The sequence below is a fragment of the Ahaetulla prasina genome, chromosome 8 (assembly GCF_028640845.1).
Source record: "Ahaetulla prasina isolate Xishuangbanna chromosome 8, ASM2864084v1, whole genome shotgun sequence".
NCBI classification, from domain to species: Eukaryota; Metazoa; Chordata; class Lepidosauria; order Squamata; family Colubridae; genus Ahaetulla; species Ahaetulla prasina.
This window is the reverse complement of record NC_080546.1, coordinates 12,165,867-12,193,131: the sequence shown is the minus strand read 5'-3', so window position 1 is coordinate 12,193,131 and position 27,265 is coordinate 12,165,867. Positions and strand designations below refer to the sequence as shown.

The 27,265-nt window shown below is 43.9% G+C and overlaps 1 pseudogene; it reads right to left on the bottom strand.

The window, feature by feature from the left end:
- Window positions 1–27,265, bottom strand: part of LOC131203180 (basic proline-rich protein-like) — a 124,508-nt pseudogene that overhangs the window by 76,330 nt on the left and 20,913 nt on the right.

Sequence of the window (27,265 nt, the reverse complement as noted above, 5' to 3'; positions counted from 1 at the left end):
ACCCTTAATGTCAATTTGCTGAAGTAGGAACTATTATTTAGAATTGCCCGCAGGATAGCATGATCAAATAGATAAAGTAAGAGGAATTAAGTGTCCCCCGAAGGTGGTTCTAACACATCCGAGCTGTATGTTTTCATCGGGTTTTCCTCTGGTGGCTCAGCAGACTATGTCTGTCTGTTATTAACACAGCTGCTTGCAATTACTGCAAGTTAAAGTCCCACCAGGCCCAAGGTTGACTCAGCTTTCCATCCTTTATAAGGCAGGTAAAATGAGGATCCAGATTGTTGGGGGCAATAAAGTTGACTTTGTATATAATATACAAATGCATGAAGACTATTGCTTGACACAGTGTAAGCCGCCCTGAGTCTTCGGAGAAGGGCAGGATATAAATTCCAACCATGGCAACTTAAAAACCTGTGGGCTTCAAATCCCAGAATTCCCCAGGTTGGCTGGGGAATTCTGGGGGTTGAAGTCCACAAGTCTTAAAGTCATTGAGGTTGGATACCAGTGGTGGGTTTCAATCCTTTTTACTACCGGTTCTGTGGGTATGGCTTGGTGGGCATGGCAGGGGAAGGATACTGTAAAATCTCCATTCCCTCCCCACTCCAGGGGAAGGTTACTGCAAAATCCCCATTTCCTCCCGATCAACTGGGATTCGGGAGGCAGAGAATAGATGGGGGTGGGGCCAGCCAGAGGTAGTATTTACCGGTTCTCCAATCTACTCAAAATTTCCAATACCGGTTCTCCAGAACTGGTCAGAACCTGCTGAAACCCACCTCTTTTGGACACCCCGATCTAAATCCAAGGACTATCATATTCCTGTCATTTTAACGTGGTTCTTTCAAAAAGAACTGCATTCCACCCGTATGCCATATGAAAAAAATCACATTTTAAGCTGCATACATTTTCCCTTAATACACACAGATTCCCTTCTCTCTGGGAATCTATTTGGTATGCATTTTCTTGTTTTTTGCGCATATCTCCCAGAAGAGCGGCTTTAAAAACATTTTCTCCTAAAATATGCACGTTTCTCCCTCAGCTATAAGTTACCTAACTGAGGAGTGTACTGTAACATTCACCTACCAGTCCCCAGAAGCTTAAATTGAAGTGCATTTGTTTTAAAATCTGGATGGATAAATAACTCCTACAATAACTTCCCCTGGAGTGGGGTGGGAATGGAGATTTTACAGTATCCTTCCCCTGCCATGCCCACCAAGCCACACCCACAGAACCATGGTAGTAGATAATGAAGTTCTTCATTCTAATCTCACAGGAGAAGGAGCCATCCTTCTGCTACAATGAAGAGACCCTTCACGATCCAAGATTCAGTAGTAACAAATCCTACAATATCCACCCTGTGTCAGGGTTCCAGAAAAACCTCTTCTGCATAAAAAAAACTCAGAAGCCATTGTCTTTCAGAGTTCTTTACTAGCATGAGGAAACTGGCACACGATGAGTGAAATTCCAAAACTGAACTTCCGGATTCTTTTCCCAGTTATACAAACCCCAAGAGTCCCACCCCCCTGACCCCTTTGCTGGTCACATGGTCCCACGTTCTCCCAGTTCATTCGAATATCTTCTCGCCACTCTTCCTGCAGATGTGAACACCATCCAACCTTGACCGCTTGAAGAATGTTACCATACCCCTCAACCCCCCTTCTTCCCCTCAGGGGAAAAATGTGGCAGCGTCTGGAACCCTAAAGTCTAGTATGATTTCATTCTGCTCTGTCCTGGTTCTTGGTATACAGGTAAGTCCTTAGAACTATTCATTTAGTGACCATTCAAAGTTACAACAATGAAAAAAGCGACTTATGATCGTTTTCACACACGGCTATTGCAGCATCCCCATGGTCACGTGACCAGAATTCAAATGCTTGGAAACTGGCATGAACTTATGACGGTTGCGCTGTCCTGGAGTCTTATGATTAACAGAGTTGGAAGGGACCTTGGAGGTCATCTAATCCAACCCCCACCCCACCCAAGCAGGAGACCCTACACCAGGGTTGTCAAATTCGATTTCATTGAGCTCCGCGTCAGAGGTTGTGTTTGACCTCAGGGGCCCACGGGGGGCGTGGCTAGGGGGTATGGCCACTTGACATCACTCGTTGAGGTTCCGTTTTCAACCACGATGGCCTCCTGCAGCCCTCTGCCAGTGAAAATGAAGCCGTGGGGCCCATGCTGCACCTCCTTGCACCATGTTTTTGGCCTAGTAAGCCTCCCTGCAGCCTCCTGGGGTCAAAAACAGGCTGTGAGGGGACTTCTGGAAGGGAAGGGGAAGGGCTGGGTGGGGCCAGCCAGCAATTTAACAACCGGTTCCGCCGAAGTGGTGCAAACCAGTTGAATCCCACCAATGCTCCTTAATATACTGATGTTGTTACCTAGCTGGGTAATGAAACGTCTGCAAGAAAACAAGCAAGCTCAGAGAGCACCAAGGACCCCTCATATCAAGGGCCATGGTGGCTCAAGGCTGTAAGAAGCCTGTTATTAAAACCAGCTGCCTGCAATTACTGCAGGTTCAAGCCCCACCAGGTCCAAGATTGACTCAGCCTTCCATCCTTTATAAGGTAGGTAAAATGAGGACCCAGATTGTTGGGGGGGCAATAAGTTGACTTTGTAAATATACAAATAGAATGAGACTATTGCCTTACACACTGTAAGCCGCCCTGAGTCTTCGGAGAAGGGCGGGATATAAATGTAAACAAAAAACAAAAAACAAAAAAAAACAAAAACCCTGAGCAACAAATATTCTCCTTTATTAGACTCACGAGTGTGACATTTTAGGATTTCAGGGACTACACATTAGGTGAGTGGTTCTCAACTTCGGCAACTTTCAGATATGTGGGACTTCAAGTCCTAGAATTGCTCTGCTATCCTTGCTGGGTAGGGGAATTCTGGGAGTTGAAGTCAGAACATCCAAAAGCTGCCAAGAGTGAGAAACACTGCATTAGATTCACAATCTAATCCAGGGGTCTCCAACCTTGTCAACTTTAAGACTTGTGGACTTCAACTCCCAGAATTGGGAGCTCCCAGCTCCCAAACTCCCAGCTCCCAAAGCTGGCTGAGGAATTCTGGGTGTTGAAGTCCACAAGTCTTAAAATTGACAAGGTTGGAGACCCCTGATCCAATCAATTTGTTTGTGCTGTGAAAATTCATGCGAAATGTCAGGACCTGGCCAAAAATGCCATGTCCACTGAAATGTGATAATTAAGTTGGTTTTGGTAATCCGGTGAGCAACGACAACATTACAGATCACCCAGATAGCAGCTAATATCTTGATATTGATGCACCAAGACAAATTCCTTGTGTGTCCAATCACACTTGGCCAATAAAAATTCTATTCTATTCTATTCTATTCTATTCTATTCTATTCTATTCTATATTCCTTCTTTAAATTAAAGGCTTATTGTTCTGACCTAGGCTTTCCAATATAGAAAAAGCCACACAATTAGTCCCAAAAACCCTTTTTTCAATTTTAATGGCTATGAATTGCTTTCATTCACAGTACGTGCTGAATCACCAAGAGTTTATAAATAGTCCAACAGAAGTCTGCCACAGTCCTTCAGATAAGGCTGGTAAACACCCACCTTTATCTTCTTTGACACGCTGCCAAAGACCTACTTGGTAATTATCTTGGCAAGGCCACACGGAAACAGAGAGTCAAAGACGGAGCTTCAGAGTACAAACTGACACCATCCACATTGTTGCTTCCTGCAAAGGCCCGTGTGCCTTTGCTCTTCCTTTATGTCTTATGGGAGGGGCCAATCATCTCCAAGCCTTACTCCCGAGTCGTCCCTTTTGTCTTAACTGTTCTTGCCTTCTGGCAGCTCTGCACATGCGCGCACTAGGAACAGGCTCCCCCTGTTCCTCTGCCTCTCTGATGTCCAACTCTGGAGGCTCGGGAGTCCTCACATAACTCCCAGATGGCCCTGGCCCCCTCTCTGCCTCTGACGCAGAGCCCTCATCCGAGCCTTCCCCAGATGCCAGGACTGGCCCACGTTTCTCACTCTCCGAGTCTGCTGCCAGCTCCGCAAGCTGCTGGTGGACCACAACACTCATCGTATGTGCTAAGATCCCCATTTTTAGCTGCTCCAGAAACAAATGGTGGCAATTATCCATCATTTAGTTATGCAAATGCATTTAATTAAAAGACATTTACTCTTTAATAACTTCAGGGGTTCGTGTAATTCCTTACAGGGTCTGAAATTTGGTTAAGCTAACAAGATGCAGCAGGTGAACTGATGAAACTGTGAGGCTGCAACCTCTCATCCCAGGGGATATACATATCGTATACAGTCGGATTTTTCCAGAAGAATACAGGTAGTCCTCGACTTACAACAGTTCATTTAGTGACCGAAGCTACAACGTCACCGTTTCTCACACTTACGACTGTTGTAGCATCCCCATTATTGTGTGATTTACATTTGGATGCTGGATAACTGACTCACGTTCTTGTTTAACATTTTTATTGAGTTATAAAGTATTATAAAATACAAAGTAAATAGAAAAACAGTGGGGGGAGGGATAGAGAAGTGACAAAAGATAAGAAAAAAAAGCAGCACTGATTTCCGACTCTCTGTTACAGTAAAATAAGGCGTTAACATCAAATCACAACTTTTTGCCTTTTCATAATAATATGAACAAGCCATTTCTATAAAGATCTATTAGTCTAATCAGTAAAACCCAAAGTCAGATTTTCATTCTTCTCCACGTCAAGCATGAAGTTCAGAAGTGGTCTCCATGAGGAAATAAAAGTTCTTTTCTTATATTTATTTATTTTATTTATTTATTTTATTTATTTTATTTTATTTATTAAATTTTTTTTTTTACTGCCCTTCTCCCGAAGGACTCAGGGCGGTGTACAGCCAGAATAAAATACAAGATATATACAATTAAAACGCATTAAAATATAGCAATTACTAAACGGCTGATAGTTAAAATGAATTTAAAATTTAAAATATTAATAAAACCCCAATTTAAAATCAACTATTTATGCCAGTCCTGCTTGAATGAATGAATAAATATGTTTTAGCTCACGACGGAAGGTCCGAAGATCAGGCACTTGACATAGGCCAGGGGGGAGTTCATTCCAGAGCGTCGATGCTCCCACAGAGCATTCTTTTCTTTAATTAATTTTGCCATTTCAGACAACTGACTCACATTTATGACAGTTGTGGTGTCCCGGAGTCACGCATCCAGTTCTGGTCATCACAATACTAAAAAGATGTGGAGACTCTAGAAAGAGTGCAGAGAAGAGCAACAAAGACCATAGGCTAAGCAGGGCTGGGCAAATATGGCCCCTTTATGACCTATGGACTTCAACTCCCAGAATTCCTGAGCCAGCATGCTGGCTCAGGAATTCTGGGAGTTGAAGTCCATAGGTCATAAAGGGGCCATAGTTGCCCAGCCCTGGGCTAAAGCGTATGATGAACAGTTAAGGCAACCAGGTACGTCTAGTTTAACAAGGAGAAGGATGAGGGAGTGATATAATAATTGTCTTCCAGTACTTGAGGGGCTGTCGCAGAGACGAGAAGGTTGCCCTATTCTCCAAAGCAACTGAAGGGAGGACAAGAAATAAAACGTGGAAGATTATTAAAGAGAGAAGCAACCTAGAACTGAGGAGAAATTTCCTGTCAGTGAGAACAATTAATCAGTGGAACAGAAATTGCCTTCAGAAGTTGTGGGCGCTCCATCGCTGGAGGTTTTCAAGAAGAGGATGGACAGCCATTCATCTCAAGTGGTATAAGCAGTGGTGGGATTCAAATAATTTAACAATCGGTTCGCCCAGGGTCAGGTTGGCTGTCGTAGGAGGCGTGGCCCATCCCCATCCTCCAGCTCCACCACGCATTCTCCCGTGATGACCAACCTGACCCTGGGTGAACCGGTTGTTAAATTACCCCTCCTGCCCACTAGCAAAGTGGATCCTGGGTGCTACGCTGCAATGGAGAAATGGGCAACGGAGCGGCCGGCACGAGGGAAGGAGGAGGAGCAGGGAGAAGAAAGAGAGAAAGCAACCTCCTCCTTCCCTCACGCTGGCTGCTCTGTTGCCTGTTTCTCCATTGCACAGCAGCGCACTTTGATAGCGGGGTGGTTAGTTGGGTAATTTAACAACTGGTTCGCCCAGGGTCAGGTTGGCTGTCGTAGGAGGCGTGGCCCATCCCCATCCTCCAGCTCCACCACGCATTCTCCCGTGATGACCAACCTGACCCTGGGTGAACCGGTTGTTAAATTACCCCTCCTGCCCACTAGCAAAGTGGATCCTGGGTGCTACGCTGCAATGGAGAAATGGGCAATGGGGCGGCCGGCACGAGGGAAGGAGGAGGAGCAGGGAGAAGAAAGAGAGAAAGCAACCTCCTCCTTCCCTCACGCTGGCTGCTCTGTTGCCTGTTTCTCCATTGCACAGCAGCGCACTTTGATAGCGGGGTGGTTAGTTGGGTAATTTAATAACCGGTTCGCCTGAACCGGTGCAAACCGGTTGAATTCCACCAATGAGTATAAGGTCTCCTTCTTGAGCAGAGCATTGGGCTAGAAGACTTCCCTTCCAACCATATTATTCTAAGTTATAGCATAAACACCACATGGGGGAGGGGAGGTGTATGGAAATGTTACGTGGTCCCTCAGCTCTTTACATTTTCCTCCTGCTGTATTCTTTTATGGGTTTTTATATTGTCTGTGTATATGGCTATATAAACTTTCTAAATAAAGAAATAAAAATTTACAGAAAAGCACCAGGTTTCAGCCACCCACCATTTTCTTTTTTAAGAACGTCTCCAGACCCTATATGAGTCCCGAAGCACGTACAACTTGTGCTTGAGGTTGCTTTTGCTCTGCGTTGAACAAGATTCCCTGTTCATCTTTAAAATAAAATTTAAAAAAACAAACAAACCTGAAACAAAAATAAAATCAGGTGTCACAAGATTTTTGGTGGATGCCAAGAAATACCAAGCACCGAAGCCTTCTCTTCTGGAAACCCAGAAACTAAAGCGAAGGGAAATTCCACATTGTTCCATTGTATATTGAGAAAATGAACTTAAGAGGAGGACAATTGGATGGGGTCAAAGGTTGTTCTATCATTGATTCCCAGCAAATGATTCCCAGTGAAATATTTTTTCCTGTAGTTTATCATTCTATCCTAACTAACATTTTGTAGTGTCTTGTCCGCTCTCACCGCAGCCGGGGTCTGCTTATCTGCTCCCGAACACGGAGGAATGTATGCCTCCCGGCCCCAGTCCTGGCTCCATGCCCAGACAAGCTGCAGAGGAGGGGACACCTCCCGGTCCCAGCCCTGGCTCCATGCCCAAGCAGGCTGCAGAGGAGGGAGCATCCCCCGGCCCCAGCCCTGGCTCCATGCCCAGGCAAATGGAGCAGCTAGACCCCTCCCCCTCCTCCACAGCATGTGAGCCTGAGGAAAGTTTACTTCCAACAGCTGATTGGAGTGACCCTCGCATCAGAAGATTGGATAGGCAGAGGCAACAGAAGGAAGGGAGGGGCAGGCCTTAATGAGTGCTGAGTCATGGAGCCACACCCCATGGCCTATATAAAGGATCTGCTTTCTGGCAGTCTCTGAGTCAGGCAAAGTCGAACTTATCTTGCTGAAGTCACTTACTGGTCTCCTGCCTGCTCTGAGGACTTTGCTAGGACTTTGGGCAGAGCTGCAGAGGCACGCCTGATTCGGATTTCCCTGGCCCGGCCGTCAGCGGAGGAGTGGGACACGACACATTTGCTAAAATATTCCACCGTCCTCCATGGATCCAATAGAATTCAGAGGGGTCATTCGTGTTCTCTGAACTTGGTTGTTGTCTTGCAAACATTTCATTACCCAAACTAGGTGTCATCATCGGGACTAGCACTGATGATGTCACCTGGTTTGGACAATGAAGCATCTGCAAGAAAGCAACCATGCTCGGAGAGCATCAAGGACCCTTCATTTCAACTCTGAGCTACAAATATTTTTCTTCAGATTCATTTAAAAGAAGGTTTTGGGGTATGTGGTGATACAGACAGAGTGTCGTGTCCCACTCCTCCGCTGACGGCCGGGTCAGGGAAATCCGAATCAGGTGTGCCTCTGCAGCTCTGCCAAAGTCCTAGCAAAGTCCTCAGGGCAGGCAGGAGACCAGAAAGTGACTTCAGCCAGATATGTTTAGACTTTGCTTGACTCAGAGACTGCCAGAAAGCAGGTCCTTTATATAGGCCATGGGGTGTGGCTCCATGACTCAGCACTTATCCAGGCCTGCCCCTCCCTTCCTTCTGTTGCCTCCGTCTATCAAGTCTTCTGAAGCGAGGGTCACTCCAGTCGGCAGCTGTTGGTAATAGACCCTCCTCAGGCTCACATGCTGTGGAGGAGGGGGAGGGGTCTAGTTGCTCTGTTTGCCTGGGCATGGAGCCAGAGCTGGGGGCTGGAGATACTTGCTCTTCTTCAGCCTGTCTGGGCATGGAGCCAGGGCTGGGGCCGGGAGATGCCCCCTCCTCAGCCTGTCTGGGCATGGAGCCAGGGCTGGGGCCGGGAGGCCTGCTAGGATATTCTTCAGCATTCGGAAGCAGATAAGCAGACCCCGGCTGTGATGGTGAGATCGGACGAGACATAACACAGAGGCCGTGTCGACAATTCTGGTGGCGCAGCGGTTAAAATGCAGTATTGCAGGCTAACTCTACACAGTGCCAGCAGTTCGATTCTCACCAAGCTCAAGGTCGACTCAGCCTTCCATCCTTCCAAGGTCGGTAAAATGAGGAGCCAGATTGTTGGAGGCAATAGGCTGACATTTATAAACCGCTTAGAAGGTGCTGTAAAGCACAATGAAGTGGTATATAAGTCTAAGACAAATCCCTCTGTGGCTCCCTGTCGCCTGTCGACTCCATAGTTGATAGGACTTTTGGTTAGGACAGGCAGAGGAAAAAGAACGCCATGCTAGGAGGAGACTCTATAGTAGAGGAACCGGACTTCCAGTCAGGAGAGGAAAAAGGACGCCCCACTAGGTGGAGACTATGATGCGGTAACCGGACTTCCAGTTGGCTTCAGAATTGAACAGAGGCTTCTGGTTAGGACCTTTGAGTGTTTAAGGTTGCCGACCTCTGGTCCTAGTGCTATTGTTAATTTCTGCCTCCATTGCAGGGATTATGCTGCTGCCATACAACTCCAAGAAAAGATATAGCTGCTAAAAGTTGCAGACAAATGTTGCCTGAAGCCTCGAACCCAAAATATTGCACATCTACCTTCAAACCTTCTCAGACGAATCCGTGCTGTGCCGAAGTATCAGTGAATGGCAAGCTACGTCTGTGTTGAAATATCATACACAGATGATATTTGACATCCTACTGGTTATTATTTACACCCTTTACCATAAGCTCATAAATCTGCTGCTGTCATATATGACTCCTTTCATATGGTCTCTGCAGAGCAATCACGAGAGGCTCATGATCATAAGAGCCTTGGTGGCGCAGGGGTTAGAATGCGGTATTGCAGGGTGACTCTGCCAACTGCCAGGAGTTCGATCCTGACCGGCTCAAGGTTGACTCAGCCTTCCATCCTTCTGAGATCAGTAAAATGGGCCCAGATTGTTGGGGGCTATAGGCTGGCTCTAAACCGCTTAGAGAGGACTGTAAACAGTGGTGGGATTCAGCCAGTTCGCACTTCGGGAGAACCGATTGTTAACTTTCTGAGCAGTTTGGCAAACTGGTTGTTGGAAGAAATCATCAGGGCAGAGAACCGATTGTTAAATTACTTGAATCCCACCGACTGTAAAACATGATGAAGTAGTATATTCAGTGGTGGGATTCAAATAATTTAACAACCGGTTCTCTGCCCTAATGACCAGCTGGGTAGGCGTGGCTCAGTGGTCATGTGATCGTGTGGGCGTAGCCAACTCAACATCACTCAGGTTGATGGGCGCTTCCCCTTAGCTGTTATAATGTACTAAGGGTTAACCAGAGAGGCAGTTTCTGTAAGCAGGGCAATAAAGATGAGGCTAGAAACAACACCAGAATGCTTCCTTCCTGCCTTCCTTACAGGATTAGCCCTGTAAAGTGGGGGGAAAAAACCAAACTAAGATTTCTTCCTACCATCGGTTGTCCGAACTGCTTAGAAAGTTAACAACCGGTTCTCCCAAATAGGTGCGAATTGGCTGAATCCCACCACTGAGTGTATTAGTACTATTGCTATTGCTTATGCATTGTAGGAGACCCTGTTCTGCATTCTCCAATGAATTCTTGGGTGGGATTCTTAGAGTTCCTCCAGATAAATTGAGAATGCATTCCATTTTAATGGAAGAAGTCAGGTTATGTGAGAGAGAAAGATTATAATTGTGTTAGATTTTAAAAATTTAATGTATGACTGTTTTGTTTAAGGAACTATACCTTGTGTTTGCTCCGGGAAGTCCGGGGAGGGAGGGGGGTTTAGGAGGGAGGGGGGGAGGGGGAAAAATTTAATTGTTGTAAAACCTTTTCAATAAAAAAAAAAAAAGAGAGAGAATGCATTCCAGTGCACTGCTCACCTTGGTTTCTATTCATGAACGTTGGTGGAAAACTGGGTGGAGATGGACGTCCCTTTAAAATCCCACCGTCCATATTTCCTTTCACAACGTCTTGAGAGACCTGGTGCGAAGATGGGTACCCCACCTCAAAGCTTCATCAGATTTTACTCATTTATGACAACCCAAGGAAACGTTGTTGAATACGTTGGACGGAGGGGCCAAGTATTCGGTCCATTTCACTTAATGAAAGTGAAATGAAATCAAATCTGATTTTTGTCCTAAGGGGGTGCTTGCTTGTTTTCTTGTAGACATTTCATTACCCAATTGGAGTGGTCTGCGGTGGCCTAGAGGTGGAGCTCTTTGCCTCACAATCAGGAGGCTCTGAGTTCGATCCTAGGTAGAGACAGATATTTCTCTCTCTGGGCACACTGAGGATATATCCGCTGAACAAAACTCTGCATTGGCGACAGGAAGGGCATCCAGCCAGTAAACACCCTGCTAGCTTCATTCAGTTGCCCAGACTCCATCCCGCAAGGGATTATGGGATTGTTAAAAGCTGTTGATTTCATTACCTAATGCACTGATGATGTTACTTAGTCTGGGTAATGAAACATCTGTGTGAAAACAGCCAAGGACTTCTTATTTCAACTCTGAACTATAGATAGTCTCCTTTTTTAATTTTTGTCCTGCTTTCTCTCCATTCCCTTTTCCCCCCATCTCTAAATACTGCATCTGGCTGTATTGTGTCAAAATAATGCCACAGACAAAAAGTCCAGGCAAAGAAACAGTTCCACGCCCTGCTTTAAATGAATGCCAACTTTTTTGGCAGATAAGCTACGCGAGAGGGTACGAAAAATGCCCAGCTTGTCAAAACTGACTCCTGAAAGAAATTGCTGATTATCAGTATATCAAAGATGTGTGACAAGGGCTTGAAGCTTACATATACACAAGCATTTTGTAGCTTGGAAACTATTTTGAAATATATTTCGCCAAAACGAGAAGGAAATGATGGTGGAGCATAAAACTTTGATCTAATTGTGGCCTTAATTATCAAATGCTTTCCCCCCCCCATCCCGCGCTGAAAGGGAGAAAAAATAGCACTGCTTAAAATGTTTTATAATCTGACAAGGCCATAAGGCTTAATGAAATCAATGATTGGACCCAGATGGATGATTAACTCTTGAGGTTTATTTTTTTAAAAGGAAAAAAAAAGGGGGGGTGGGGAGAAAGTGCATAATTATGCTGGATGGCAACTTCATAGCATCGCATTGCCCATATGGAACGGAGCTGTACCCTGACTATACCCAAAATTATAGAACAGGTGGTGAAATTTGGGCTGAATTGCTTGGCATGCAGAAAAAGCAGTCTGAACTTACAACTGCCAGGGAAAATAAAAGAGCTTTTCAAATTGTGTTAACTTTTGAGATCTGAGAATTTCTCCTCACCAACGAAATAAATAATTAAAAAAAAAAACATGGTGCAGTGATCCTTAGGGCTACTGGATTATTATTTTTTTATTTAAATTTTTATTCTCTCTCTCTGCTGAGCTTCCTAAATTGCTAAACTTTCTTTGTACAATCTATTTAAGTCTATCCTTGCAACAAATAAATTACACTCTAGTACGGAATCAGTTTTTGGTGGGTAGAACATAGGACTAAAAAATATCTTTGAGGCAGCAATCTGTAGAAAATTGTGTCCTATTTTAGGCTTGATGATACAGGGTTGGGTATCTGCTACCTCTAAATACCAGCAAATCACGCCACCATTTTTTGGCAATTATTTTGCTGAAATTTGGCTGCTCGATGATGTGGGATAGAATAGAACAGAATAGAATAGAATAGAACAGAATAGAATAGAATAGAATAGAATAGAATAGAATAGAATAGAATAGAATAGAATAGAATGGAATGGAATGGAATGGAATGGAATGGAATGGAATGGAATGGAATGGAATGGAGTAGAGTAGAGTAGAGTAGAGTAGCGTAGCGTAGAGTAGCGTAGAGTAGAGTAGAGTAGAGTAGAGTAGAGTAGAGTAGAGTAGAGTAGAATGGAATGAATGAAATGGAGTGGAGTGGAGTGGAATGGAATGGAATGGAATGGAATGGAATGGAGTGGAGTGGAGTGGAGTGGAATGGAATGGAATGGAATGGAATGGAATGGAATGGAATAGAATAGAGTAGAATATAGAATAGAATAGAATAGAATGGAATGGAATGGAATGGAATGGAATGGAATGGAATGGAGTGGAGTGGAGTGGAGTGGAGTGGAGTGGAGTGGAGTGGAATGGAATGGAATGAAATGGAATAGAATAGAGTAGAATGGAATGGAATGGAATGGAGTGGAGTGGAGTGGAGTGGAATGGAATGGAATGGAATGGAATGGAATGGAATGGAATGGAATGGAATAGAATAGAATAGAATAGAATAGAATATAGAGTAGAGTAGAATATAGAATAGAATAGAATAGAATAGAATAGAATAGAATAGAATAGAATAGAATGGAATGGAATGGAATGGAGTGGAGTTGAACGGAATGGAATGAAATGGAATAGAGTAGAGTAGAGTAGAGTGGAGTGGAGTGGAGTGGAATGGAATGGAATGGAGTAGAGTAGAGTAGAGTAGAGTAGAATGGAATGGAATGGAATGGAGTGGAGTGGAGTGGAGTGGAGTTGAATGGAATGGAATGAAATGGAATAGAGTAGAGTAGAGTAGAGTGGAGTGGAATGGAATGGAATGGAGTGGAGTGGAGTGGAATGGAATGGAATGGAATGGAATGGAATGGAATGGAATGGAATGGAATGGAATGGAGTGGAGTGGAGTGGAGTGGAGTGGAGTGGAGTTGAACGGAATGGAATGAAATGGAATGAAATGGAATGAAATGGAATAGAGTAGAGTAGAGTGGAGTGGAGTGGAGTGGAGTGGAGTGGAGTGGAGTGGAGTAGAGTAGAGTAGAGTAGAGTAGAGTAGAATGGAATGGAATGGAATGGAATGGAATGGAATAGAATAGAATAGAATAGAATATAGAGTAGAGTAGAATATAGAATAGAATAGAATAGAATAGAATGGAATGGAATAGAATGGAATGGAATGGAATGGAATGGAATGGAGTGGAGTGGAGTGGAGTGGAGTGGAGTTGAACGGAATGGAATGAAATGGAATGAAATGGAATGAAATGGAATAGAGTAGAGTAGAGTAGAGTGGAGTGGAGTGGAGTGGAGTGGAGTGGAATGGAGTGGAATGGAATAGAGTAGAGTAGAGGAGAGGAGAGTAGAATGGAATGGAATGGAATGGAATGGAATAGAATAGAATAGAATAGAATAGAATAGAATAGAATATAGAGTAGAGTAGAATATAGAATAGAATAGAATAGAATAGAATAGAATAGAATAGAATGGAATGGAATGGAATGGAATGGAATGGAATGGAATGGAATGGAATGGAGTGGAGTTGAACGGAATGGAATGAAATGGAATAGAGTAGAGTAGAGTAGAGTAGAGTGGAGTGGAGTGGAGTGGAATGGAATGGAGTAGAGTAGAGTAGAGTAGAGTAGAATGGAATGGAATGGAATGGAGTGGATTGGAGTGGAGTGGAGTTGAATGGAATGGAATGAAATGAAATAGAGTAGAGTAGAGTGGAGTGGAATGGAATGGAATGGAGTGGAGTGGAGTGGAGTGGAATGGAATGGAATGGAATGGAATAGAATAGAATAGAATGGAATGGAATGGAATGAATGGAATGGAATGGAATGGAGTGGAGTGGAGGAGTGGAGTTGAATGGAATGAAATGGAATGAAATGGAATGAAATGGAATGGAATAGAGTAGAGTAGAGTGAGGAGTGGAGTGGAGTGGAGGAGGAGGAGTGGAGTGGAATGGAGTAGAGTAGAGTAGAGTAGAGTAGAATGGAATGGAATGGAATGGAATGGAATGGAGTGAGTGGAGGAGTGGAATGGAGTGGAATGGAATAGAGTAGAGTAGAGGAGAGGAGAGTAGAATGGAATGGAATGGAATGGAATGGAATGGAATGGAATAGAATAGAATAGAATAGAATATAGAGTAGAGTAGAATATAGAATAGAATAGAATAGAATAGAATAGAATAGAATGGAATGGAATGGAATGGAATGGAATGGAATGGAATGGAATGGAATGGAATGGAGTGGAGTTGAACGGAATGGAATGAAATGGAATAGAGTAGAGTAGAGTAGAGTGGAGTGGAGTGGAGTGGAATGGAATGGAGTAGAGTAGAGTAGAGTAGAATGGAATGGAATGGAGTGGATTGGAGTGGAATGGAATGAAATGAAATAGAGTAGAGTAGAGTGGAGTGGAATGGAATGGAATGGAGTGGAGTGGAGTGGAGTGGAATGGAATGGAATGGAATGGAATAGAATAGAATAGAATGGAATGGAATGGAATGGAATGGAATGGAATGGAATGGAGTGGAGTGGAGTGGAGTGGAGTTGAACGGAATGGAATGAAATGGAATGAAATGGAATGAAATGGAATGGAATAGAGTAGAGTAGAGTAGAGTGGAGTGGAGTGGAGTGGAGTGGAGTGGAGTGGAGTGGAGTGGAATGGAGTAGAGTAGAGTAGAGTAGAGTAGAATGGAATGGAATGGAATGGAGTGGATTGGAGTGGAGTGGAGTGGAGTTGAATGGAATGGAATGAAATGGAATAGAGTAGAGTAGAGTAGAGTGGAGTGGAACGGAGTGGAGTGGAATGGAGTGGAGTGGAGTGGAATGGAATGGAATGGAATGGAATGGAATAGAATAGAATAGAATAGAATAGAATAGAATAGAATAGAATAGAATAGAATAGAGTAACAGAGTTGGGAAAGGACCTTGGAGGTCTTCTAGTCCAACCCCCTGCTCAGGCAGGAAACCCTACACCCATGATGGCGAACCTATGCCCAAAGTGGCACACGGAGTCATGTTGCCTGGCACACGTGGTGTCGCCCATTCCTCTTCCGGGTTTCTGGCGTGCATGCGCATGCAACAATCCGGCCTTTGTCCGTGCAGCAGTGCCAGAAACCAGAATAGCTGGTCTTCCATTTTCTGGCGTGAGCATGCATGCTGGCCAGCTGCTTACGCATACACATGTGCAATAACCGGAAGACTTGCCGGAACCCGGAAGTACTTTATCCGGCGTGTGCATGCCCCCTGGGCAGCTCCTCTTCCTGGTTGTAGCTCTGTAGAGAGGGTGAAGTGATTCCTTTTCGGCGCTTAGTGCCGCATGTGCACACGCGCGCTCCCTTTTCGGTACTCGGCGCTGAAAAGGTTCGCCATCCCTGCCCTATACCGTTTCTGACAAATTTGCAAAACCATGACTTGCAAAACAGTGCTTTTCTCATCTTTTGTGCCCGTCTTCCCTTTTCTCTTTCCCATCTTCTGTGGGTTGCAACTATTCAAGTGGGTTTTGTTTTTTTTAAAATGAAAGGATTTCCTATGCAGGCATATTTGGGCCGGCAAGGAAAAAAACCAACAGCCTGCCTTCCATTGAGGTCCTGCACATATTGCACGAGTCAGAAAGAGGGCTAAGATAATATCTACAGACCCCTCACATCCTGGGCATAACTTGTTTCAAATCCTTCCCTCGGGACACAGTTATAGCACCCGAAGGCCAGACAAGGAATAATGGATGGAAAGTGACCAAAGAGAGATTCAACCTAGAAATAAGGAGAATTTTTCTGACAGTGAGAACAATCAACCTTTGGAAATTGTGGGAGCTTCATCACTGGAGGCTTTCAAGAAGAGATTGGACTGCTGTTTGTCAGAGGTGGGGTGTGTGTGTGTGTGGGGGGGTTGGACTAGATGATCTACAAGGTCCCTTCCAACTCTGTTATTCTGTTAGGGCATTACATGCCAAAACATCTAGACACAGGGACAGTTTTTTTTCCCCTTGTGCCATCATTTTGCTGAACACTTAATTCCCACAGCTCAGTCTTATGTCTAAGTATATGTACCCATGGCTACAGTACTAATATCCTCATCTTTTCTACTATCTTTTCTTATTGGTATGATGATGATGATGATGATGATGATGATTACTCTGTTGTTTTGCATATATCCTGAGAGCTTCTGCACCAGGGACAAATCCCTTGTGTGTCTAATTGCACTATTAAAACAAAACCAACATATTGTATGTACTGTTAAGTCTCCCCTGTTAACTCAATCGTAAATAAAGGAAGTTGAATGAACCCATTGAATGAACATATCTATTTGGGAGTTAGAAAATGGGTAAGTAATGTATTCATCTGGCTCACCGGAGAAGAACAAACACCATAAACACTGCACAATGTTATCGCTACCACTCAACATACAATAACAATGCTTTAGGCAAACGTCAATGGCAATTCTATTATTCTGGAAACAGCTACGGTACTGCATACGACAACAACTCGACTTTTGATTTGCTAACCTATCCTGTTCGTTCTCCTATGTTGTGCCATGCACAACCCACTTCATGTGCTTCAAAAACTCTGGAAGTTTTTAAGAAGAGCCTGGACAACCATTTGTCCGAAATGGTATAGGATGCCCTGCCTGAGCAGGGGGTTGGATTAGAAGACCTCCAGGTGTTGTGGCCCACCGGCAGCCAGTAGAGCTGGCAGCAGAGTCAGACAGCGAGGAGGTTGGGGAGGAACTTGGGCCAGTCCTGGAAGCTGGGGAATGTTCGGATCAGGGCTTTGCATTTGAGGCAGAGAGGGAGCTAGACAGCAGTGAGGCAGAGGAACAGCTGGAGCCTGTTCCCAGTGTGCGCATGCGCAGAGCTGCCAGAAGACAAGAACAACTCAGAAAGCAGGGTCGACTTGGGAGTAAAGCCACGCCTTGGAGGTGATTGGCCCCTCCCATAGGAAAGAGGAGCGAATGGGATGGGGGCTTTTGCAAGAAACAATTCGTTCTGTCAGTCGTTTCAAGAGTGGAAAGTTCTGTTCCATGACTATAAGAGACTCTGTGCCAAGTTTTGCCTTGCTCTGCATTTGGAAACAAGTTACCTGGCAGCTTTCCAAGCGAGATAAGGTTTGTGTTGATAAATATTCCTCTGAAAGGCTGTTTGCCAAGCCTTGCTGACTGTGAATGAAAGGAATTCACAGTTGCGTAAATAAAAGGGGTTTTGGCGGGACCAAGACTCTGCTTCCTGATTTTTTAAGGAAGCCTAGGTCAGAACAATAAATCCCTTCCAACTCTGTTATTCTGTTATATTCCTGAAGTACATTAGTGATCCTTTGATTAGAAGCCACACAACTGACCTGCTTTGGTGATGTCGCTGTATCATCTGTGCGTCCCAGAAAATGGACCCAGAATTGTTTTCTGATGAGTCCGTATACCCATTTTCCTCAACACCGTGCTTTGACCTCCTCAGCGAGCGGTGGGGACTACATAGCAGGAGGCGACTGGAAAACAGCATTCCTACTTGCCAAGGTTTTAACATGGTACGGCATCTTGCATCCTAATCACTCTCGTTTTCGGTCCTTTGGGGATTGTGTGCCTCCCATTTAAATCAATTGACTTACACTGCTTTTTCTGGGAGGACTCTTATAGCCATGGCTGTAACGGCAACAGGTTTCTCACCGAAGGAACATAGGGGGTTCTCCAATTAAATATGTCCTTCTTTTGAGCTGTCACAAGTATTTTTTCCCCCCTCTATTGCGGCTTCCAATTAATTCCTTTTCAGCATCTTCTTTTATTTTTGGCATTCCTCTTACCTCCTGTTTGGTCTATCTGGGCAGCCTAGGCCAGAGCTGGCACAAATCAAACCCTATTATTCTGGATCTGAAAACACTCAAAAATTTGGCTTCTGGTTCCTGTCAGCCACGATTGCAAAGGGTTATCTTACATCCGAATGTTCCCCCCCCCCCATATAAGCCATAAATCCATCAGGAGCTGCACTTTTGGAAATAGACGGAGGTTCCCAATTTTGGGTCTTCACGGCTTATCTGCCAAAGGTTTTACAGATCTCTAAATAGCATGTGCCCATTTGATCCTCTAATTACAGACATAAATATTATGACCCAACAGTTTTCTAGTCCAGTTTTTCTTTAGCTGATGACTTCTACATCCAGTTTCTTGGGATTACCATGTTCCGATATCTCAGGGGCTGCCACAAAGAAGAGGGAGTCAAGCTATTCTCCAAACCACCCAAGGGTAGGAGAAGAAGCAATGGGTGGAAACTAATCCAGGAGAGAAGCAACCTAGAACTTGTCAGAATATTCGTGAACTGACAAAGACATGGTAACAAGGTCAGCCAATGAATAGGCATAGCAACTGGATCAGCCAATGAGGACTGTTTAGAAACATAAACTTAAGCAAGAAGTCTGGGCGTGGCTAAGCTCCGAGCTCTGAAGCTGCAAACAAGTCTGGTCTTGTCTGTCTGCTGAACTGAAACTAAAAACTGTTCTCTGCTATTAGTATTGTATATTTACTTCATGTATTATTATATATAAAGAGAAGTTAATGAATCCTGCTGAATGAGTTACCTGTGTGTGCTTTCTGGATTTGACTTTGCAACAAACTCTGACAGAACTAAGGAGAAATTTCCTGACAGTTCAAACAATTAATCAGTGGAACAACTTGCCTCCCGAAGTTGTGGATGCTCCAACACTGGAAGTTTTTAAGAAGAGATTGGATAAACATTTGTCTGAAGTGGTGTAGGGTTTCCTGCCAGAGCAGGGGGTTGGATTAGAAGACCTCCAAGATCCCTTCCAACTCTGTTTTTCTATTCTGTTATGTTCCATTCCATTCCACTCCACTCCATTTCATTCCATTCCATTCCATTCCATTCTTTCCAGGATTTCAAACTGTGCTTGAAATTTTGCACCAGATATCTTTGTAGGGGGAATGATGGCTCAATGGTTAAAACCCTGAGCTGGTCAGCTGGAAAGCTAACAGCCAGAGTTTGAGACCTGAGTGCCTTGTGACAGGATGAGCTTCCATTTCATGTCCCAGCTCCTGCCAACCTAGCAGTTTGCATGCAAATGCAAGTAGATAAACAGGTACTACTTTGGTGGGAAGGTAACAGTGTTCTCTGCACCTCAGCATATATATTCATGCTGGTCATGTGACCATGAAAATGTCTTCAGATAATGTTGGCACCCTCAGCTAAAGAATGGGATGAGCATCGCCCCCTAGAATCGGATGCTACTGACTAGGGAAAACCTGTCATGTCCCTGTTGGAGTCTGAATCCGAATGGGAAGAGGAACAGCTGACAGAGAGTGAGAGAGTGGATCCGTTGGCTGTGGAAGAAACTGGGGAAGTGCAAAGTCAGGCTGGGCAGAGCAGGGGAGAGGTAAAACAAGGGAGAGGGGGTTCAGATGAAGACCAAGGCCCACCCCCTCCTCATCCTAGGCAGCGCAGGGAGGAACGGAGAAGAGAGCAACGTGGGTTGCGTGGCTTACGAGGGAGGAAAGGGACCTGATCCTCTTTACAAGGCACAGCTGCTGATGGAGTTTAAAAGGAGAGGCAAATGGGAGGGGTAGTTGTCGGGAACAAACACGGAGTTCATCTGGTGTTTATCTGAGTTCCTGGAATCCTTCCAACTGGTTTGATTTATTGCGGTGTTACTTCACTTCCGGAATTCCCTATTTTGCTTGCCCTGCTGGATTACCTTGTCTTGCCTTGTTGGATTTTTAGTTGGAAGTTTTCTGCTTACAATGTTTGGGACTGAAGTATTGTCAGCCAAAGACTATTACAGGTTGATGGAAGAGCTCTCTCCAGGCCAGAGAATTGAAAGGGACATTAAGGGCGCAGTTGGTGATAATGATCTAAGTGCCAGAGCTCACTGTAACAGCATTGCTAAAAATGCATTAAGCGTTGTTAACCTAATCTTGCGTAGCTTCTTCTCCAGTAATATTGAACTGCAAACTAGGGCATACAAAACTTTTGCCAGACCAATTCTTGAATACAGCTCATCTTTCTGGAACCCACACTGCATATTGCACATTAATATAATTGAACAAGTCCAGAGATATCTCACAAGAAGAGTCCTCCACTCCTCTGCTCGCAACAAAATACCTTATGCCACCGGACTCGAAATTTTGGGCTTAGATAACTTAGAACTTCGCTGTCTTCGGTATGACCTAAGCATAGCTCATAAAATCATCTGCTACAATATCCTACCAGCCAATGAAGACTTCAGCTTCAACCAAAACAATACAAGAGCACACGATAGATACAAACTCATGGTAAACCGATCCAAACTAGACTGCAGAAAATACGACTTCAGTAACAGAGTGGTCAACGCCTGGAATGCACTACCTGACTTTGTGGTTTCTTCCCCAAATCCCAAAACTTTAACCTTAGACTAGGGATCTGCAAACTTGGCTCTTTTAAGACTTGTGGACTTCAACTCCCAGAGTTCCTCAGCCAGCAAAGCTGGCTGAGGACCTCTGAGAGTTGAAGTCCACAAGTCTTAAAAGAGCCAAGTTTGCAGACTTCTGCCTTAGACTGTCTACTGTAGACCTTAACCCCTTCCCCCCCGCATAAAGGGACTCCTATCGGTTCTCTGACTGTGTTGCCTTTGTGTCATGCCCTGGGTCATGACATTACCTTTAAACCTTGTAATCTTTATAGAAAATGCTCAGAAATATTTACATGCTTCTACATAGATGTTTTTTCCCCCCCAGTCAGAGAAACTATGTTTAATGTCTTCAGTTCTGATGGTGCTGTTTGGATTTTGTTGCATAGGATCTGCCGTAAGTCGTCTTCTGAAGGTCTTTTTAACCGTCACTCCAGATTATTCAGTAGCTTCACATCAGTTTGGGTTGAATGAGTCTCTAAAATTATTGTAAGGCGCTTTTGTGAAGTGGGACCTTCCAGAAATTCTGGAAGAGGCACCTGGCAATGGAGTTTGCAGGTCAAGAGGGTGACCAGGGTCCTAAATCTTTACTTGGTTACAGCTCAAATTATTTGTGGACTCTTCCTTTACTTTTCATTCTTCACTCATAGAATGGTAGGGATGGAAGGGACCTCAGAGGCCTTCTAGTCAACTCCCTTGGGCAAAAAGGAGACCTTATTCCAACAACTCCTATTGATTTAATTGTTTCATTGATTGATTGTTCTCTCTGTCGGAAAATTCCTCCTTATTTCTAGCTTGGATCTCTCTTTGATAAGTGTTCATCCATTAATCCTTCTTGTCCTGCCTTCTGGTGCTTTGGAGAATAGATTGACCCCACTCTTCTCTGGGACAGCCCCTCAAGTACTGGAAGACTGCTATCCTATCACCCCTAGTCCTTCTCTTCATTAGATTAGACCAGAGATCTTCAACCTTGGCCACTTTAAGACTTGTGGACTTTGCTCCCAGAGCAAAGATGAGCAGAGCAAAGCTGGCTGAGGAATTCTGGGAGTTGAAGTCCACAAGTCTTTAAGTGACCAAAGTTGGAGACCCCTGGATTAGACATATCTCTCTCCCTCAACCACTCATCAATTTATCAGATTCAGCCTACTCAACTTTGTTGCTCTTCTCTGCACTCTTTCTATGGCCTCAGCATCTTTTTTTTGTATCTTGGTAGCCAAAACTGGTGTGTGTATTCCAACCCAGTCTCCTCTTCTCCAGGCAACTGTAGAATAGCTAGCAAAGCTTCCAGAAGTTTCCGCCACATTTCTGATTGGAGGAAGGAGGGGAATAGTTTTAGCTTTTTGTTTTCCTTTGCTATTTTTGAAGTTCCTCTCGAATTTTTAATTATTTTTTCTTTTTAGTTGTGGTTTCTCACGCTTTTCATCTTCATTCTTGAAAAGATCTTTTTTTTTTCAGTTGAAAGAACATTATTTCCAGAAAGAATCTCCCCCCCACACACACACACAATATGAGTTTTAAATGTTTTTTTTAACTATAAATTATAAATTACAGGGATTTTAGTAAACATCTTCCCAATGTTAGTTCTACGACTTGAACCTTTTTGATGTTAGTATAGACAAGATCATTATGACTAGAGATTTTTATCAAGTTTTGGATTCTTTGCTAGATTTTAATATAGTTCCAGCTTAATTTACTTTATGTAATTTAATTTATTTTTTGTAATTGGACAGTAGTTGAAGTAAACATAATGTGAGTCCTATTGCAAATATTCAGTCACGATGCAGTAACATTATCTATGAAGTATACAAAAAATAATCCCATTATATTCAAGATGCTATTTAATTACATCATTATGAAGTAATTCCTATTTAATCAAAGAAATTGCAGAACGTTTTGTCATTGTTGTTATATAAATATGCCATAAACCTTTAAACCTTGCAGTTCTGATCATCTTACTGCAAACATTTTACAGAAAAAAAGAATCAAAATATTTTCTTATATCTTTTTTCTTTATTTCTATATATATTAAAGCAAAATAGTTGCTCTTTGAAGGACTCTTTCTTCTACACTCAGATCTAAGGTTCAGCCTACAGTAAGTAAATGCCTTGAACACAGACTCTGCGATTATACACATTCCCTTCTTGGGTCTGATAATGTTTAAAAAATGATAAATATATCAAGTATTGAAATGAGATGCATTTGTTGTCAGTATGAATTTAGGATATGAAGTCATTAGCTCTGTCTTTCCATTTTTCTTGCAGTATAATATTTACTTAGCAGTGAGGAGGAGGAGGAGGAGGAGGAGGAGAAGAGAAGGAGGAGGAGGAGGAGGAGGAGGAGGAGGAGGAGGAGGAGAAAAACAAGGAGGAAGAAAAGGAGAAGGAGAAGAAGAGGAGGAGGAGGAGGAGGAGGAGGAAACAACAACAACATTGGCTTTCATTATGGGACATGAAACTATTTGCTAGTGGCATGCATTGATTGATTGATTGATTGATTGATAGATAGATAGATAGATTGATTTTAGCTCACCATAGTATTTTTATAGATGTCAAGGTGGCAGACATATCTAATATTCTTTCTTCCTCCTATTTTCCCCATAACAACAACCCTGTGAGATGAGTTGGCCTGAGAGAGAGTGAATGACCCAAGATGTCATGCTCCCGTCGGAGTGTGAATCTGCAGGGGAAGTTGAGCTGGAACAAGAGCGGACAGAGATTGAGAGGGCGGCTCCATTGGCCTTGGAGGAAACTGGGGAAGGGCAGAGTCAGCCCCGGATTAGAAAGGCTTGCAGACAGGAGGAGCAGGAGAGACATAGCACGGGTGAAGAGCAGGGATCACTTCTCCTGATCCTAGAGCACGGAGAGAAGAGAGAAGCCGAGAACAATGTAGACTGAGCCGGCTATGAGAGGGTAGAGTGCCCTGCCCTCCTTCAAAAGGCCCATCTGGGGACTGAGATGTAAGGAGGTGCCAGTGGGTGGGGCATTTGTCGGGAACAAGCATTGAATCTTTGGAGCCTCGTGTGCACTTGCCGACGCCTGGAGATTACTGTGCTCTGTCTTGTGGGGCTTGCCTGGTTTGCCTGCTTCACTGAACTACTTGCTCTGGTTACTGTTTGGCTAACCTTGCTTACTGGACTACTTGCAGCCAGAGGCTGCTGAAGATGCGTGTGAGAGCTTTGCTCCAGGACTTGCGGTAAACGTGGAAACGTTAGGGGGCAAAGTTGGAACAATAAAAGAGAGTTAGACCTATTCTCTCGATGTGTTGCTTTTGTGCCATGCCCCAGGCGGGACTAGAACTCATAGTCTCCTGGTGATTGGCCCAAGATCACCCAGTCAGCTTTCATGCCTAAGGCAGGACTAGAACTCACAGTCTCCTGATCTCTAGTCTGGTGCCTTAACCACTGGACCAAACTGGCTATGAATATTTAATACCTAAAACCAGTGGTGGGATTCAGCTGGTTCGCACCTATTCGGGAGAACCAGTTGTTAACTTTCTAAGCAGTTCAGCGACCCGGTTGTTGGAAGAAATCTTATTTTGTTTTTTTCCGCTTTACAGGGCTAATCCTGTAAGGAAGGCAGGAAGGAAACATTCTGGTGGTGTTTCTAGCCTCATCTTTATTGCTTTGCTTACAGAAACTGCCTCTTTGGTTTACCCTTATTACATTGTAACAGCTAAGGCGAACACCCATCAACGTGAGTGATGTTGAGTTGGCCATGCCCACACGGTCACATGACCACCAAGCCATGCCTACCCAGCTGGTCATTAGGGCAGAGAACCGGTTGTTAAATTATTTGAATCCCACCACTGCCTAAAACGTATCACTGACTTCGTCAGTTCAGATGAATATGTTCCTTCTACTGTAACACCAGTGAAAGGGAAATGACTGTCTTTCTGCTGCCCGGAAGTACAACGGTTGCTTCCAAATGACGTCTTTTTAGAGCCAGAGAGGTGAAGGAGGGAAATTTTATGCTAACATTCAAAGGGCAGGGGGCAGGTCTCCCACAGTGTAATGGCGGGGCCTCAGCAGCGGCCTTCATTTCTCCAGATAGACTTTGTTGGTGATGATGACAAGAAGAGTCTGTCAAGACCATAGGGATGCAACAATGGTCGTAAGTGTGAAAAATGGTCATAAGTAGCAAAGCATGGCTATCCAGCAAGTATATGTATATGAAAATATGCGGGTTTTGGTATGTTCTGGTCTTTTCCCATATAAGATTGGAAGTATTTAGGCAACGTTTCGATGATATCTCACTCATCATCTTCAGGCTTTGCCCTTGTTCTTATGTGAGCCAAGTGTGGATTTTAACTGATGTTTCTCTATAAATACTGGTGTGGGGGGGCATTTTTTGAATTGCAGGCCTAGCTGTTGCAAGCTGATTGGTTGGCTGTGTTGCTAATTGGTTAATGGGGTTGATATTTGTGTGGGAAGTAGCATTTTGGGCCCTGGTCTGGTTCCGAATTCAAGGTCCTATTATGTGTTGATGTTTGTGTGGGGAGTAGTATTTTAGGGCCTGGTCTGGTTCCGAGTTCGAGGTCTTGTCATGTGTGGATGTTTGAATGAGAAATAGCATTTTGGGCTCTGGTCTGGTTCCGAGTTCCAAGTCCTGTCGTGTGTTGGTGTCAATTTTTGTAGCTGGGATTCGTTTCTTGACTAGTGCTAGTTTCCATATATATATATATATATATTCTATAGGAGAATTCTAAGCAGAAATAAGAGCCAGCATATCCTGGAATTTTCTTTTTCCTATGGCAGGTGGAAAGTAGATCTGAGGCAGACTCCCATGCTGGAAAAGATTTTATTAGAAAGCAGGAGCAAGAGAGAAAGAGTTCCTCTCCCCCATTTAAAGACTGGTGTGGTACGTCTGGCATTTAAGCCGACAAAGTGATGTTACAGTATATTACAAATCTTAAGCAGTCATTTCCAAGCTAATGGCTTTGCCCATAACAATTTGTCATGCAATTTTAGCTTCAAAGCTTGGCATTAATTACAAACAAGAAACAAATCACACTGCTAAAACATACATTACAGACAAATTATGCTCTCAAAATAGGTAATTTACAGCTTAGAAATAGTAATTGATAAATCTTAAAAAGTCTTTCTCGACATTATTTTTAGAGGCGCCGCTGAATCTCGGGATAATTTTGGACCACTCTGTAGAGGAATTCAGGCCGTGGTTTGGAAGCAGGGGTGGGCTCCTGGGGGTTTGGCAGGGTTCGGGCGATCCTCTAGCCGAGGATCACCGGGTTTCGGCGAACCCCCAAATGCCAACCCTGGCTGGCCACGCCCACCCCTCCCCTCCCAGGAGTCTCCACATGGCCCGTTCATCATTCCAGGTAAGTGCAGGGCCGCACGGAGTGTCTGAGAAGGCAAAAAAAAAGGACTACCGGAGGTTCTGGAAGTCCAGAAACAGGCCTGTTTCTGATCTCCAGAGGGCCTCCAGACCCCGGGGGAAGCAGTTTTCGCTCTCCCGGAGGCTCGAGGAAAGCCTCCGGAGCCTGGGGAGGGCGAACCCCCCCCCCCATGATAAGGCGGCTGACTAGGCCACGCCCACTATGGCCATGCCCACCCAGCAACAGGACAATTAACCCGTTGCTAAAGGATCTGAAGCCCACCCCACCCCTTCTCACTTTACAATAGCCATGTCTGAGGTCCACATCCTTCCTTGATAGACCACTAGGGAAGGATTCCTTCTTCTTTTTTTATTTTATAGACAAACATACATTGGGCCTCTGTGGCTCAGACTGGTAAGACAATCTGTTATTAACAGCAGCTGCTTGCAATTATTGCAGGTTCAAGCCCCATCAGGCCCAAGGTTGACTCAGCCTTCCATTCTTTATAAGGTAGGTAAAATGAGGACCCAGATTGTTGGGGGCAATAAAAATTGACTTTGTATATAATATACAAATGGAGGAAGACTATTGCTTGACATAGTGTAAGCCACCCTGAGTCTTCGGAGAAGGGCGGGTTATAAATGCAAATAAAAAAAAAAAACATCAGCAATTCCTTCGGTGTGACGTCTTGGTGTTTTCTTCCTGGCTCCATCATTTTATTATTTCTTCTTTCTTCACTTCAATTTAAAACTATTACCATTTTTCCACAAATAGATTACATAATTATCCATTGCTTAGCTATACCTTTCTTCTAACCGATGGTAAAATTTATCCCATATCTTAAAATATTCTGAATCCTCTCTTTCTTTAATCATCAAAGTTAATCTGTTCATTTCTGCACAATCTAAAATTTTTCTAATACCTTCTCCTTCCAAGGGTATTTTCTCTGCTTTCCAATTTTGCGCAAAAACAATTCTTGCTGCTGTAATTACATGTATAATTAAATAAATATTTTCTTTACTAATTTTCTCTGGTAAGATCGCCAATAAAAACAACTCCGGTTTTAATTCAATATGTTGTTGGGTCATTTCTTCTAACCAACCCTTTATTTTCTCCCAGTAGTTTTTGGCTTCCGGACATGCCCACCACATATGATAATAAGATCCTGGTAACTGATGACATTTC